This window comes from Pipra filicauda, unplaced genomic scaffold (assembly GCF_003945595.2).
Source record: "Pipra filicauda isolate LSUMZ 115617 unplaced genomic scaffold, ASM394559v2 scaffold72_size3293161_pilon, whole genome shotgun sequence".
NCBI lineage: Eukaryota > Metazoa > Chordata > Aves > Passeriformes > Pipridae > Pipra > Pipra filicauda.
The window spans coordinates 1,950,728-1,965,668 of record NW_024104898.1 but is presented as its reverse complement, the minus strand read 5'-3'; the positions used below and the strand labels follow the sequence as shown (position 1 = coordinate 1,965,668).

At 51.0% G+C, this 14,941-nt stretch overlaps 1 long non-coding RNA gene across 1 annotated transcript in view; it reads left to right on the top strand.

Annotated features, from left to right (window-relative positions):
* LOC120324864 overlaps positions 1–13,259 on the top strand; it is a 32,188-nt gene extending 18,929 nt beyond the window's left edge. Inside the window, exon 3 of the long non-coding RNA XR_005566537.1 lies at positions 13,044–13,259. This is a non-coding gene — a long non-coding RNA (uncharacterized LOC120324864). The remainder of the gene's footprint in view (positions 1–13,043) is intronic.
* Positions 13,260–14,941: the final 1,682 nt, after the last annotated feature.

Here is a 14,941-nt window from a genome sequence, read left to right as displayed (position 1 = left end):
GGGAGATGGAACGAAGGGGACACTGACCCAGCGGTGTGTAACATGCAGCTGGGCTGAGGGCAGTGGGGGGCTGCGGGCATGCTCCAGGCTTCCAGGGTGGATCGAGGAACACAGCCAGCTGAGCTTCCCAGGGACCTGTGATGGGAGGGGGGTGTGTCTATAGGTGAGAGAGGAGTGCATGGGCAAAGATGTGTTTCTAAGCCAAAGGTATGGCTCCTTGTGCCATTTGCCCACTTCTAATTAAGATGCGTTTAAATTGTTTAAATGATTCCTTTGAAAAACACTCCCCTTTCACACAAGAGACAAAAAGTTCACAGAGGCGAAAGGCTGCCGGCACTGGCAGGACGCTGGCAGCATACGGGCAAGGGGCGGGCGAGCTTCCCCGCCACCCTGCTGCCAATGCAAATCTCCCAGCGCAGCTGAGCCGAGACCGGGGGAAACCGGGAGGGTTTCCGCCAGGTTCCCACAAGCACAGGAGCCGAGGCTGTGCCTGCAATCACGTCTGCCCACAGGCAATGGCCTGTGTAGGCGGCCTGGCTAATGGTTATTCACTGCCGACCGGAGCAGGGACTCTTGTCACCCTTCCATCTGGACACCTGGCATTTCAGCTCACTCCAGTGTCCCAAAAATGATGTGTCCCTCGCCCTCCAAATTCAGCCCCTCCTCAGAAGCATTGTCCCTTGGTTCTCCCTGGGGTGCCCGAGACCGAGGCTCCTGGGGCTGTCCTGTCCCCCCAGACCAATGCTTTTTGCAGGGAAGGCAAGGGAGGGAGATGAGGGCTTTGCAGGAGCTTGCCTGCAACCCCAGCTGGAGGCAGGGCAGATGCCTGCATCCTTAGCTATCCCTCAATGCTCCACAGTGCCTGAAACAGGGTGTAATTCACACCTTCACCACACACTCAAATTCTGCCCTAGCCAAAGTGAGATGAGCACCTGCCAGCCACACACAAATATTATCTGGGTGTCACGGCAAATATTAGGCACAAGGCCTGAAGCACGCCCAGCTTTCCCCTGAGCTCCATGAAGACTGCTTGCCTGCGGCAGGCCTGGCTTTCCCACAGACACTTGCAAAGACATGGCACCGCTGCTGCTGTTTTCTTTGGACTGGGGCCAACTGCTTATGAAAAAGCAGCTGAAGCAGCATGGACAGCAGGTAATGCAGAGCTAGGTTGAGGGCCCTGCCAATGCAATGGCTGACATCCCTGGCATGGCTTGGTGGAAGTTGCCTAAAACCTCAGACGTATGATGTTGGTTTGGCAAAATCATGACTCCGTGACAAAAGCCATGACTGAAAGTGTTTGACATATCCACACTCATTCATGTGATGCTTGCAGCCAGAAAAGCCTCCTAAAAACGTGTCTTCTCCTGCTGCCAGAGACCCAGGAGGAATTAACTCCCTTTAATAGCAGCTGGGGGACCTAATATTAGACCAGATGTTTGAGCCCTCTTACACCCTTGCCACTTACTGTCAGGCTTTTGCCCCTGTAAAATCTCTTTAAAGACCATCCAGTGAGCACTCCATGCCAACCCAAAGTTAGCCAGTCCATGCCTGCCTGGGAGCTGGTGAAGTGTGTGGAGTGTGACTCGCCACCGCGTCATGCTGGCTGTGCTTGTCTTCCCCAACTGAGCCACTGACCCAGCTGCAACATGGCCAGAGACACTTCTGAGAGGGCTGTGTAGCCTGACAGAGTGCTTAGCACTGGCACTGACAAGCTCAGAATCTGTATTTGGACTTTGGAGCCAAAGTTTTCCATGAACATCAGCTTCTAGACTGGAAAATAAGTTTGGCAACAGGGTAAGGTTTCCTGCTAAGAAGAAGGAAGTAGACTGGAAGTCTACTAGACCAAGTAGAATATTTCCAGAGCGACATTTCTCAAATGGAGTACTCCAGTGCTAAGCTCCTCTGAAGCAGCACCAGTGGTAAATAGCAGGGCCAGGCTGTTTTCCCATGTGCCAGCTCTGCTTCGTAATTTCATTTGCTTTTCCTGCATATGTTAGGGATTTCAGTGCAGAGACCTGGCTGCTTTTGCACTTCCAGCTTCTTTGTATATTTGCCTCTTTGGGTCCGGATGTCTCCTCAATTTTCTGAATGTTGGTAATTCCCGCCCTTTCATCTGCCTTCTAAGATCTGTTTTGAATTCACACATCTATTAATTTGTTGCTCATTTGGGACCCAGGCCTAGAGGTTGGGCAACCATGGAAGCAGTCTCTGTCTCAGGTAGTTCTCAGTTTAAACAAGCCCTGGTAATACCCTTTAAGCAACCTCTTCCCTTCTAGTCCCTTCTGTTTATTCCTTAACTTGTCTTTTCCTTTCTGCCCCTTCCCTTATCTGACCCCATCACTTCTTTCATACCTGCTTTCTACTCATCCCAGCTTCCCCCCTGCTACTTCTTGGTCCCTCTTCTTCCTCTCCCCTAGTGACCTGTTTGCTTCCTTGGTGGCAGTGACGTTGTCAGGTCACCCCAGCACTGTGCCCAGTGGTCTGAAATGAAGTCCAGTGGGCTTTTGTTGGACCTTGTCATGTCTTGACCAACAGGCCAAGATGCCTTTCCGCTAGAAGTACAGCACTGAACAGCTCCCCCATTTTTAGAGCTCTCCAGAGCTGGCTTGGACCCAGGAGCTTGGTCTTTGTTTGCATCTCTACCCATCTTAGCTGGTCCGCTCAGGCTACCTGGATTGAAGGCTCACCCTTCCTCACTGAACACTGTAAAGGCAGTTTGCGGGATGCAGGGAATGAAGAATGTGATTAGATCTGCCTCCTCTGCCTCTGTTCAAGGGAATATGATGGCAGCCTATTGCCAATCTAGCTTTTTCCAGTTTTATGTTAGTGTCATCATGGCTGGGCTTCACGAATGAAGATTTGGGGAGGGTTCTACCCACGTTTGTTACAAGCGCGCTGGTGGCACGTCTGGTTGCAAAAGGCACAGCAGAAAGACTCCTTAGGTGGTATATTCTGCAAGACACGATTCTCTCTGCGTTGTCTTTTCTCCTCAAGGGTGATCCTGTGTGCTTTCTCAAAGGCATCAGCAGTGTTATAGATAGCGTGTCTCCAGACCTCCCAATTGGAGGCCAGAGTAGACCAGTTATGATGATCAATATGGCGAAGGCTGAGATGTTGTTTCAGGGAGTCCTTGTATCTCCTCTTCGGGGCTCCTCTCTTGTGGCATTCTGGTTTTATAGATGTGTGATTATTCATCTGCTTCAAGAAACCTGGATTTGGCACCTCCTAATTTGCTGGGACTGGAAGTATAAATTACAAATCTGCTGTGTACACAACGTGTTAGGAGGCTGTCAGGCATGCTGCAGGTCTGGGGTGAGGGGCAGGGGCAGAGCCAGGGCCTCAGGGCTGGGCTGGCAACCTGCAGTAAGACCACGAAGATGAAAAGTGCTGCCTCACACAGCAGTTGTTATGTGTCAGGACTGCTTATACACTTAATGCTCTTAAATGCTTTTGCTCTCTGTTAGCCAGAGGCTGGATAATGGCCTGCTACAGTGAATAAATGAGAAATGAATAAAATATTTACAAGCACAACTGATGCGAGCTCAGAAGCTGGTGTTTCTGCCTTCACATGACATTTGCCTCTTCCTGCCTGCAGCCTTTTTCATGTTTCCCATGAAAAGAGCTGGGGCTCTGCAGCAATGGCCCACTGGTCTGGTCTGCAAGTGACACCCAGCAAGGGAGGTATCCTGCTGCCCAGGAGCATCTCAGTACCCTGAAAAGGCACCAGTCATCCCTCCACCCCAAAACCCATACTCTACCACTTCTGATTGGGTTTGTCTGCTGCAGGATGATACCTTCCTCAGAGGATCTCAGCTGTTGAAATCCCTCCCCTCTGAGGAGCAGTTGTTTGGGTTGGCTGTACAAAAAATGTGCAAATGCATATATGAATGGCAGAGAAACACAGGTGACAGCCATTGGCAGGAGAGTCGTGACCCACAGAAGCTGCTGCGGGTCTATCCCTGCATAGCTACACTGCTGCTGCCTCCCCAGAGAGCAGAAGTACTACGTGCTCCCTGGGACACAGGAACACCTTGGTTGTGGTGCTGGTATATTCTTAGTCGTGCCAAGGATGGGTCTGAGTAACCAAGTCACTACGTGCCTGTTGTCTGGTGTGTGATATTATAGGGACTTTCCCACCCCAGCAGTGTCACCCACGTGTGTGTAACTGTTACTGACAGCTGCTGACTCATGGGTTCAGCACAACTCTGGTCTCCAAAATATCTGGAAACCTCATTCATTTTCAGGAGAGGAGGAGAAGAAGGAGACTAAGACTTAGCTAACTCCCAGCTGGCCCATGACTTAATGCACAGAGGTGCACAGGAAGAAGCCATGTCTTATAAAATGCTTCACTGTGTCAGCCCCTTCCCTTCCCTTCCCCTTCCCCTTCCCCTTCCCCTTCCCCTTCCCCTTCCCCTTCCCCTTCCCCTTCCCCTTCCCCTTCCCCTTCCCCTTCCCCTTCCCCTTCCCCTTCCCCTTCCCCTTTGATATGAATGTAGGGGAAACTGTCTCAGCATGGAATATGAATTTTGGGTGCATTTGGGGAGGCATTTTTGAGTGGGGAATGCAAGTGAGAGCTCTTTTTGCTCCCAGGTTGGTGGGTGAGAAGTGGGAGCAGAGCAGGATACTCCTAACTAGAGGTGCAAGATGTGGTCAGGATACAGCTAGTTGAGCTTCAGTGCTCTGTGGGAGCCATGCCAGCCTGGGAACCACTATGAAACTGCTGACCCAGGAAGCAGGGAGCAGCAGCAGCGTGATCCCCAGCATGGCTTCGGACATGGGCCAGTGGGAGTAGGCATGTGGCCTTGGGACAGTGGAGGTCACGATTTCTCTCTCTTAGGTAAAAATTGTCAAGCAGGCTGGTGAGATAGAAATGCACACCTGCCTGCTTGGAAACGTGCGATCACCTGGATGGCAGAGGCCAGGGATGTGCTTCGTGGCACGTGCTGCCCTTGGGGCAGGTGCAGCCCTCTCCAGGGCTGGCTGGGGACAAGCAGTCCGTCACCCACCAGCTGCCCTGCTGCCTGCCAGCTGATGGGGGCTGTGTGCAGGGAGCCCCAGTGCCCCAGCTGAGGGGCATGGCATCTGCCAGCCTGGGCACTTGGCACAGCCCTGCGTGTGCCCGGCCCGGCACACACCAGCTCGCACGTTGCTGGCCGCACGTACATGCCCACAGCCCTGAAGGCCCTGGCAGCAGCCGCGTGTCCCGGGCTCCCAGCCGCCCCTGCCGTGCTCCTTGTCTGCCTGCCAGCCAGTGCCCTGATCAGCTTCCTCCCTCCCTCACTCTTTCTTTCTTTTTGCTTCTTTTTTTCCCTCTTGCCCTGTTGCATAAGGAGAGGCAGGGGCACAGAAAGAGGGGATGCCAGCAGTGAATGGGAGGCAATAGGGAATGGGAGAAGAGATGGGGGCATCACTGCTCTGTCTGTCTGGAAAGAGATGGGTGCTCATCCCACCACACAATCGCTTCCAGAGAAGTCACTTCCTTCCCTCCCTCTGCTCTTTGTTTCGTGCCACAAAGGAGGAACGGACGGTCTCCGTCTCCGTGCCAGGCAGGGAGCATGTCCCCCATGGGGAGGCAGCGCACTCCGAGCAGCTGCTGTGCCTAGGACTGTGTCTTTGTCCTGGCTCCTGCTGCCCAAAGCAGACAAGTTCTGCTGCCAGATGAGGCTGGGACCCCTGGGCCTCTCCCAACTTGGACTAAATCATTGCTTCCCCTCCTTCCCTGTGTCACCTCGGGGTCCTGCTGTGACACATAGGGATGAATGGCCTGGCCGAGCTTTTGGGGTAGATGGTGAGCCTGTCAGGAGATCGTACAAAACACAGTAATGGCTGGTGACGAGGAGCTCTGCAGCAGAAACACTATCAGATGAAGCTTGCAGGGCCTATATGCTGTCTACTGGGGACAGCTTAAAGGGTGGATGGAGGATTAAAAGGGAAACACCAGGACCCTTCTGGACATTAGCAGTATGCAGCAGTTGCTTGCATTCATGTTTGTTAGTGTTCCCTGTGATGTCCAAAATTATGTTCCCCTCCCCACTGTTCCTTCAAATCCCTGGCTCTTTTCCACCTTGTGCCAAGTCCTTTCCCCCCAGCTTTCTAATTCACAGCTTGTCCAGCCTGAGCTCTTTGCACTGAAATCAGCAAAACCTACTCCTGTATTGTTGTGATCCCAGAAAGGCAAAGAGACTAGGGCAGACTCTTAGCCTTGGTGCTGTGCAAAGCCCTCTGATGCATTTTTCTCCATCTCTCTTTTGTGTGTGGCCCAGGGCAGAAGGCAACCAGGTAGGCTCTGACTGCAGGTTTGAGGGGGATCTATGAGTTTTGCTTTCATTAACCTGTGAATACTGCTCACAGCAACAGAACATTTGGTACTCTATTTCTTTTTTTCTTGCTTTCTTGCTTACTTTTTCTTGACTTCCATTTGTTTCCTTTCAAAAAACTCTGTCCTATTCCCTATCTCTGACTGGGAACAGTGAACTCATCCCTCATCCAGGCAGGCTCCAAGTTCTCATGGTCACTGCCCTATACTTCCCAGTCATCCTACTGTTCATAGTGACTGTCTACCCATTACTAAGAGAAAGGCCCAAGGGCATGATTTTCTCTTTGGACCCTCTCATGGTAAATGTGCATTTCTGACTGTACCATATGGTATTGCCTTTACTTACCACAGGAATGTCTGCTTACATCCAACATGCCTACAGATGTTGGGGGCAACTTGCCTCAGTGACACCTCATGCCAGCAGCACATGTTGTGCCAGCAGCCTCAGTGCACTAGTGGGGCTCACTCCACAAGCATGTCCTCCCCATCAAGTCTGCCCTGGCCACACTTACAGTGCTGGCTCCACACCTCAGTGTGGAGGTGCATCTCTTTTCCCTCACCCATGTTTCTCCTTTGGTGTTTGCCCCTTGGTTCTTTACCCCATGGATTTTCTCCCTGAGCTCCTTGCTCTTGATCTGTCACCCTCCAGCATTATCAGCCCCCTCTGATTATCTCATCTATGGAGGTGGTGAACAGTGAGGCCACAGGGCTGATTCGGTGATGATTGTCACACATCACAATGTGCTTCACCTCGTTTTCTCCTGAGGCTTCCTAACCAGCCCAAGTAAGTGGTTTTCACCTTTTCATTCAGTTGCTTCCTGTAAGAAAAGACACATCTGTCCTCTTTGACTCCAAATCTCTCAAATGGTTCCAAATGTCACACATGCCACCACTGGTTTTCTTCTGTCCGCATTCCTAGAGGAGAATTTCCTGGCCTGCATTCACCTTTGGCTCTCCAAAATCATATTTAAATGTAGAAAATCTTCCTTCAGGAGAAGGTTTGTGCTTTGCTAACAGAAGGAAATCCCTGAATTTGTTGATGTTCTTGGGAAACTTCTGCAAGACCTTTTCTCTGGTACTGCAAGGACATTTTGGACAGTGCTGATTTCTTTATGTGAACCCAGCGTGTCTCAAGCCATGCTTGAGGCTGTGGGTCGGTAATGAGGTCAGTCATTTGTTCGGGCTCCTGTGGATAATTCTGTCAGGGCCAAGCACTGTGCCAAGTGAGCTTCTTTTGCAAACTGATTTTCTTCTACACAGTCGAGATTCAGACAGCCTATTATTAACCTCAAAGCTGATGGCTTGCTTTGCATTGCCATTTCAGTCTGTGCTTTCACTGATTCCAACACGCAGCTGCTGTACTTCCATGCACTCCTGTTGGTCTCCATGCACTTTCTTTGAGCCCCACCTAACCAGACCGCCTTTGCCAATGTTGCATCTCAGTGAAACTTGTCGTGTCCTTCACTCATCCACAGAGAAGAGGCCCTATGAGGACAGTATTGAGTTTTCGGTCATCCTGTCCCAATCACTTGTCCCAGCAACCCCACGGAGGAGGGAAATACGGCCTTGCTCTTCTAGATGGGCAAAGGGACAAGACAAGCAGGAAGCCAGTAGCAGAGACAAAACTTGAACACAAAGAATGTCAGGCTAAGGTCAAGACAAATGTCACCATCCTGAAGGAGAATAGCAGGCACGAGTGTGTATTTTGCCCACACCCAAGAAGCTGTGTCACCACTGATAGAAGGAAAGGATGAGAAGGGGTTTTTTAATAAGGACTAATAATGAGGCTGTGCCTGAGCTCAGACCTTCTGCTTAAAAAGTCCCTCCACATCTGAGGAAGCATACAGTGGTGGACTTAGTAGGGCAAACCTCAGAGAACATGGGAGGTCTGAGGGTGCCAGGGAAAAAAAGGGACAAGCCTATGCCAGCCCATCTCTGTGGAGAGGTGAAGCAGGCATCCAAAAATAGCCCACCACCCTGCTGCCAAGAGCAGTGAGCCTTTGATAAACAGATTAAAAATAACCTCAGTGGGAAAGACATCGCAGCTCCCTCCATCAGAATCGTATTTGTGTTGTGTTTGCCCTTCCGTGCCCCTGCCAGCTTTCTGTGGAGCGCGTTGCTCACGTGATGCCTGCTGCCTGCGGAGGCTGGCCCAGGCTGGGACGTGGGTAACCATGAGGGACTGGGGAGATGCTTGGCTATATTTTTCTGCTGCAGCCAAGGGTTTGTCCTGGCTGGGAGCAGGAGTGGGGAGGCAGTCTGATGGGGACGTGCCTGGTCAGGGCTACAAGGTCCTTTTCGTGTTGTGGCTTCCCACCCTCCTGTTGACACAAGAGAATGGCTTGTGCGGGTGTCAGGCGGAGAGGGGAAAGCTCAGGGAGGTCTGCCACAGGAAACTGGATCCAGACATGCCAAGGCCCAGCGTGTCCTGGAGAACCCTTCCTGGGAAAGGGGGGCAGTGGGGGCCCTCTGCATCACGTGTCCTCACACAGCACTGGGACACGGAGCAGGGACAGAGAGGAGCCCTCCCTGCTGCTTCTGCACACTCCCAGGATAGGGCCCCAGTGCAGGCCATAGCCAGGAGATCACACTGGGATACAGCCCCATTCCCACCTGGCTGCTCCAGGACAGGGGCACCTCTCCCTAGGGAAAGTGGGATTTTGTGGGCTTAATCCCCTGGTATGCTGGTTCTGCATAGGGGATCTCAAAGCTCTGGTCACCTGCATAGGCAGCCCTGGCACAAAGCAGAGCAGCAGGGCCCACTGCACCCACACATGCTCTTGGGCAAAAAGGTTGCAATGCTATATGAAGGGACAATGCTTATATCCCTCATCAGCTAAGGGCCACCACACCCCCCCCTCTGACTTCAGGACACAGATCCTGCTCTGCTTCCCTGCCCTGGCTGCCTGGCAAAGTCCCCTCCAGAGCAGGGCCTGGAAAGAAAAAGTCATGTACAGACAGAAAAATCTCATACTGTATTGCTCTGGTGGGTGTGGGAGAGTGGGAGGGAGGTGGGGCAAGGCAGGGGCCGCCAATCCTTCTCCAAACGTTGTCACGCTGGTGCAGTGATCCTTGGAGAGCCCTTGCCGTTCTGCTGCCAGCAGGCAGGAGCCAATTAAGGGCAATTAGGGTGGAAGCAGAGAAGGCGCCCCTTTAGCTGCCGCCAGAGCAGCCACTGGGAGCGCTGGCAGGGCTCCACACTGTAAGGTTATTAGAGTTCTCCCCCATATTGTCCTTGGAAGAGATGCTTCGGAGCCGTCTGCTCAGAGCAGTGAGATGAAAGGGAGACATCCTTTGATGTGTTCAACCAGTGCCTCTGCTGTGGCACGGGTAATCAACACTAGCACTTCTCCAGCACCTTCCTCTGCCGTTAAACACCCAGGCTGATTGCCCTGATATCTGAAGTCTCCAAGGCAGAGCAGGAGGCCCCAGGGCACAGTCGTGGCCTATGCCCCACATGAGGGGTGGGGGTGAATCCTTTTCCATGAAACAAGATGCAGCAAGCAAGCACAGAGAGCAGTAACAAGGAGAGAGGATCTGGGGCAGAGGGCTAGCTCAGCTCCGCAAGGAGAGGAAGAGAGGCACAGCTGACAATGAGTGGGCTTGATCACAGCCACACAGATCATAGCATGGACCCAGGGCATGCAGGCCCCACAGCTGGGTACAGGTGATCTCAGAGCCTTTCTCCTATCTGCACATGCTGCCACAGGGCACCAACCATACGGAATTATAATGGCTGAGCTTGCAGCAGCCTTGTTACTGATTTTGTCCCTACATTTACAAAATCTCCTTCCTTGGCCACCCCTTCCTCCCCTACAGGTCCGGCAGCTGAGGAACAGCAGAGGCAGGAGAGGGGAAGCCCTGTGATGTGTCATGAAGATATCTACTTGGCTTGCTGGAGAGATGGTTCCTCCAATCCTGCTCTGCAAGCCTGAGTATTCAGTGCCTCTGGGCACCAGTGTCCTGCCAACACAGAGATCCCACCACAGCACAGAGTTTCCTAATATGTTGCCCACAGTACCCTTATTCCTTTCCCCTTTCCTAATCTGTTCTTGAACAGTCCCTCTCCCTCCCTAGGGGTCATACCTCCCCATCCTTTTTTTCTCAGACTTTACTGCTACCAATGTCACCATGTCCATCTTGTGTTGCTCCCTGCATTATTCTCACTGCCAGAGGACCACAGAGGGGGTGAAGCCAGAAGAGGAAAGAGGTGCAGCTTTTACTACTGGGCATGGGCTATGAAGGGGTGAGAAGAAGGTCCATGGCACCTCACTGTCTTTCCAGAATTGGTATTTTTCCTGCATCCAGGAGCTGTTGCTGGATGGACTTCAACTTTGTCTTGATGTGGAGGAGAGCAGGAATGCTTTCAATGCCAGGCATTAGTCTTTCTGTCTCCTGACTGGGCATTGTTGGTTTGGACCAGTTCCCCACGGTCTTTTGCAAACTAAGTGGTCCTACCCAGGTGAACTTTAGGGCAGGTCTGTTGTCCTGCCGTTCTCCCTCTTTGGCTGGATGGCTCCTTGCATTTCCCAACCAGCCAAGCTTGCTGCCTAAAGCTGCTGTCTCCAGCATTGTACACACCAGCACAGTGGGAACAACAGGCTCTGAGCATGCTGCTTCACAGCTTCCAAAGCAAAGGTGGCCCCAGGGCACTTCCCATGGATTTTCCACCCACAGGTGCCACTACTCTTCCAGAAGGAAGCAGTCAGCCTTGTTTTAGCAGCTGCCTTGCAAGTGTGTCCTCTCTAAGCAGCACACAGCTGTCTGACCTAGCACAAAGAAACCTGTGGCCTCAAGGAGTGAAACACAGCATGGAAAACTGGCAGTGCTGCACACAGCCAGAGATAGCAATGCTCTCCACCAGCTTCTGTGACAACCACCCTTCTGCTTTTCAGTCTCTGTCAGGAACAGGAATGATCTCTGTAGTTTCTTTTCCTGCGTGGTGCTGACCTTCTGCTGCAGAGCAGAAATTCAAGGCTATGGATGCAGACCTTGCCCTGCTTTGTGAAAATACTTCTAATGTCATCAGGTTTGGTAACAGTCTTTCATTTACAAATCCTACCCCAAAGCATCTGAGATCCTTTCAGAATTTTTGCCAGCATCCCTGACACTTTTGTGTAGCTCCACATGTGTAGCTCCACAATGCTCTTGGAAAAGCTTTTAGTAGCTCCAGAATGGGTCCCTGGAAACTTGATGTGCTAGTTACAATGCAGAGCTCAGAAGTTCTCTTCCCACATGTGCTACCTCTTGGAAGCCAAGGAGGGATTCCTAGGGCCAGGCAGAGAGAGTGTATGCCACCATGTGGCAGCAGATTCCCAAGTGTGGAGCTCAGTGGAGCTTCAGGCAGGCCCAGATCATTGCTCAGGCTGGAGGATGGCCTGGCCCTCATATGCAGAAATTCAGCAAAGAATTATGACCTTCTGCAGACTGACAGGGAGGTGGTCTACTGGCACCTTGTACTATCTCCAAAGGCACCAGCCATCCACTCCATGAAGGTAAGATTTATTCTGTAATTCAGCAGCCCTGGAATTTACCACAGAAGACAGTATTCATCTGAGAATTGTGTTCCAGCACCAAAGACCTATTAATCACAGTGACAGCCTGAAGAACTGAAAACAAACAAAGAACAAAGTCAAATCAAGTAGCTTTGGACAGAAACCATTCTGCCTCAAGGCAGAAGACAACTTCTGAGCAAGAGAGACAATTCTAAGGGAGAAACTCTTTTGGCAAGCACGTTATCCCACTGTTGCAAAGCTTCTTGCCTTTCTCTCAGAAGCAACTGAAAACTGGCCCGCCAGAAAACATTGGGCGAGATGCAGGCTTAATTTGATCCAGGCTGCTCTTATCTTCTACATTTCCACTGTAAAAGGAAGAAAAAAAGAAGAAGAGAAGTTTTGCATCTTTCTGGCAATGAAGAAAGCCCTAAATATTTCAAGTTAATCTAAAAAGATGCCGCTGCATTGTTTGTGTTCTGAATTATGCTGCAACGAGGACTCTGAGCTGTCATTCATATCAATATGCTCTTAACTCTAAACTCAGCAGTGGCCAGTCAAGCCATAGCTTCCCTCACTATTGCATGTTGCCTGAGAACGCTCTTATCCCCTAGGCTCTGTACTGCCCTCCTAGACATCAAAATGTCTATTTCTGCCTCCTCAACAGCTCTTCCAGGGCGTTGTGGGTAACTGCTACACTGTATTCTATAAATACAACACTGTTAGCTTAAAACACATTTGAATATCAAAAGGAGTAGCACGGGGACAACGACCTAGTTGGGTTACTTGAGTATTTCATTCTCTTCGGTGCTACACTTTAATTTGAAGGTGCGAATGAAGCTATTGACAAGTGTGAGGTCTTTTGCCCTAGAAATCCAGATAGTCCAAAGGGCCCTGTTCCTAAAAAACTTGGAGTAACCTGTCTTGAGCAGCTGGATCACTGTAAGTTACTGGTATATCAAGGTTTAGCTGACTTTGGTTGCTGGGCCCTGACCACTGTTTTCCCAATTCTCCAATTGTTTGCTCTTCAGAGCAAATGTGTCTAAGTGGATAGACTGTGCTGCAGACCTCCAAGACCCTGTGCTGATTTGCCCTGGTGGAGGCTCCAACCTGTTGTTTCTGTCTGGGAAAACCAGGTCCATGTGATCTTTAAAAGAGTACATAGAAGGTTACAGTGTGGAGTGGGGCAAAATGGAGCAGATCTACCACTTCTGCTTCCCTCTGTGTTTCCACAGGGTAGAGCAAAGCATCAACACAGGAGGCAGGATGAGCCTGTGGAAACCAGCTGCAGCACAGAGGAGGAAGAAGGATCTGAAGTATCATGGGATGGGAATAGGGGACCCCGATTTGCAGACATCACCCAGTTGGGCTCACACCAAGGATGTGAAAGGCAGCTATAACCATGCTAGAGTGCTGGCTGGAGAAACAGGTCTTGATATACAGCAGCAAACTCTCAAAACAAAGAAAAAGCATTTAAAAATGTTGTACTTCCTGGCTGCTCCAGCTGAGTTTTGTAGTAAGTCTGTTGCCTGGTGTGCTGCGCCCCCACTTTGCTGCCTACTGCATGGGAGCAGAGCTTGTCACTGTGGGTCACCAGGGACAGTCACCTTAATTGGCTTAAACCACAGATTAACTCAGGCCTCCAGCTGTGCCACCCATCCCAAGGGAAGGTCTCTGAAACAGTGACCGCCCTGAAAATTCCTCCTGTGGTCACTTTTGTAAAGCCCTGCTCAGCTTGGAGAGGGATGGGGAAAGCAGTTAGTGGCATTCTGCTTCTAAAAAGCAGTCATGTTTCAGCTGTGATTCATGTGTCTGGGGATTCAGCCTGTTTTGGTAATTTGTGGAAAGCCAGTTCAGCAGAATTGCTAACCAGCTATTTACTGATGCCGCCAGTGTGATGGAAGGTTGTTGCCTCCCCACCTGGAAGACATGGGGGATACTATTGCCAACAAAGATTGGGGCACAGCATCATATCCTTCATAATGTTGTAGGAGATGTGCAGAGATGGGGACCACTTGTGACTGTGGGGCTAGTCTGGGTTGGTGTTTTTTGAACTTTATTTCTTTGAAAGAGCAATAAACACCTTTGGACCTCCCCGCAGAGGGCTGAGTTGTAACACATTGTCCTCAATTTGCCTTCTCCTCCAACTGCCTCTTGTCTTTGCTCCTTTTTTTTTTTGGCATGCGTGAGGATGGATATGTCTATCCCCAGAAATTGTCTGCAGTCATTTTGCAGTCTGTTTGACATCTGACAGACCACTTGTGGCCCACAGACCACAGGATGAGAAACACTGTGTGGGGTGATGTCTATTGACCTCAGGTTCTCTGAAACACATAGAAAACATTCCCTGTCCTGGAAAAAAACATTGCCTTGGACAGACAAGCATGGGGGAAGCAAGGAAAGGGACACCCCCACCACCCAGCTGGGCTGAAGGCTGTCACTGTCCTGCAGGCCAGGGACCTGACACACCAGAGGTGGTGTCTGAGCAGCCCAGATGAAGACTTACAGGATCCCACTTGCAGTTGTGGTGTTACATGGGACCAGGATGCTGGCAAAGGGCAGTCAGGTAGAGGAGGTGCAGTGTGGGTTTGCAGTGGGAGGGAGCGGAGGGGGAGGAGAGAGCTCTCACCAGTCCCACCACACTCCAGCAATCAAAGCCCAGCCTCTGTAATTAATACTATTTAGCCCACGTTAGTGGCAGAGGAAAATGTCTCTTGTCAGCCTGGCTTTGCCCACTGGCCCTGATTTAGCAACATGAAAGCATTTTTTCTGATTAACTGCTCACTGAAGGAGATAAAAGAGATGACCATGAAATGTTTTCTTTAATGTGATGAATGTAAAGGGACTGGTAGAGCTGGGAAGGGTGAGAGGAGAGAAGAGAGAATGCTCTGATAGCAGATGGGGTTGGAGTTGGAAAGGAGTGTAGGACGGTGCTGGGGGGCTGGGGTGGAGTGGCCTGTGGGGTAGGGGCAGAACTGGGGGGGGGTCCAGGTGTAGGCTGCCAGGGTCTGCAGGACAGGAATGAGTGGGCATCCAGGATGCAGGTTGGTAGTTGAAACATTTCTGAGAAGAGAACTATTTGAGCAATTGTAACTGTTACAGATGTATATAGATAGATAGATAGATATGTATA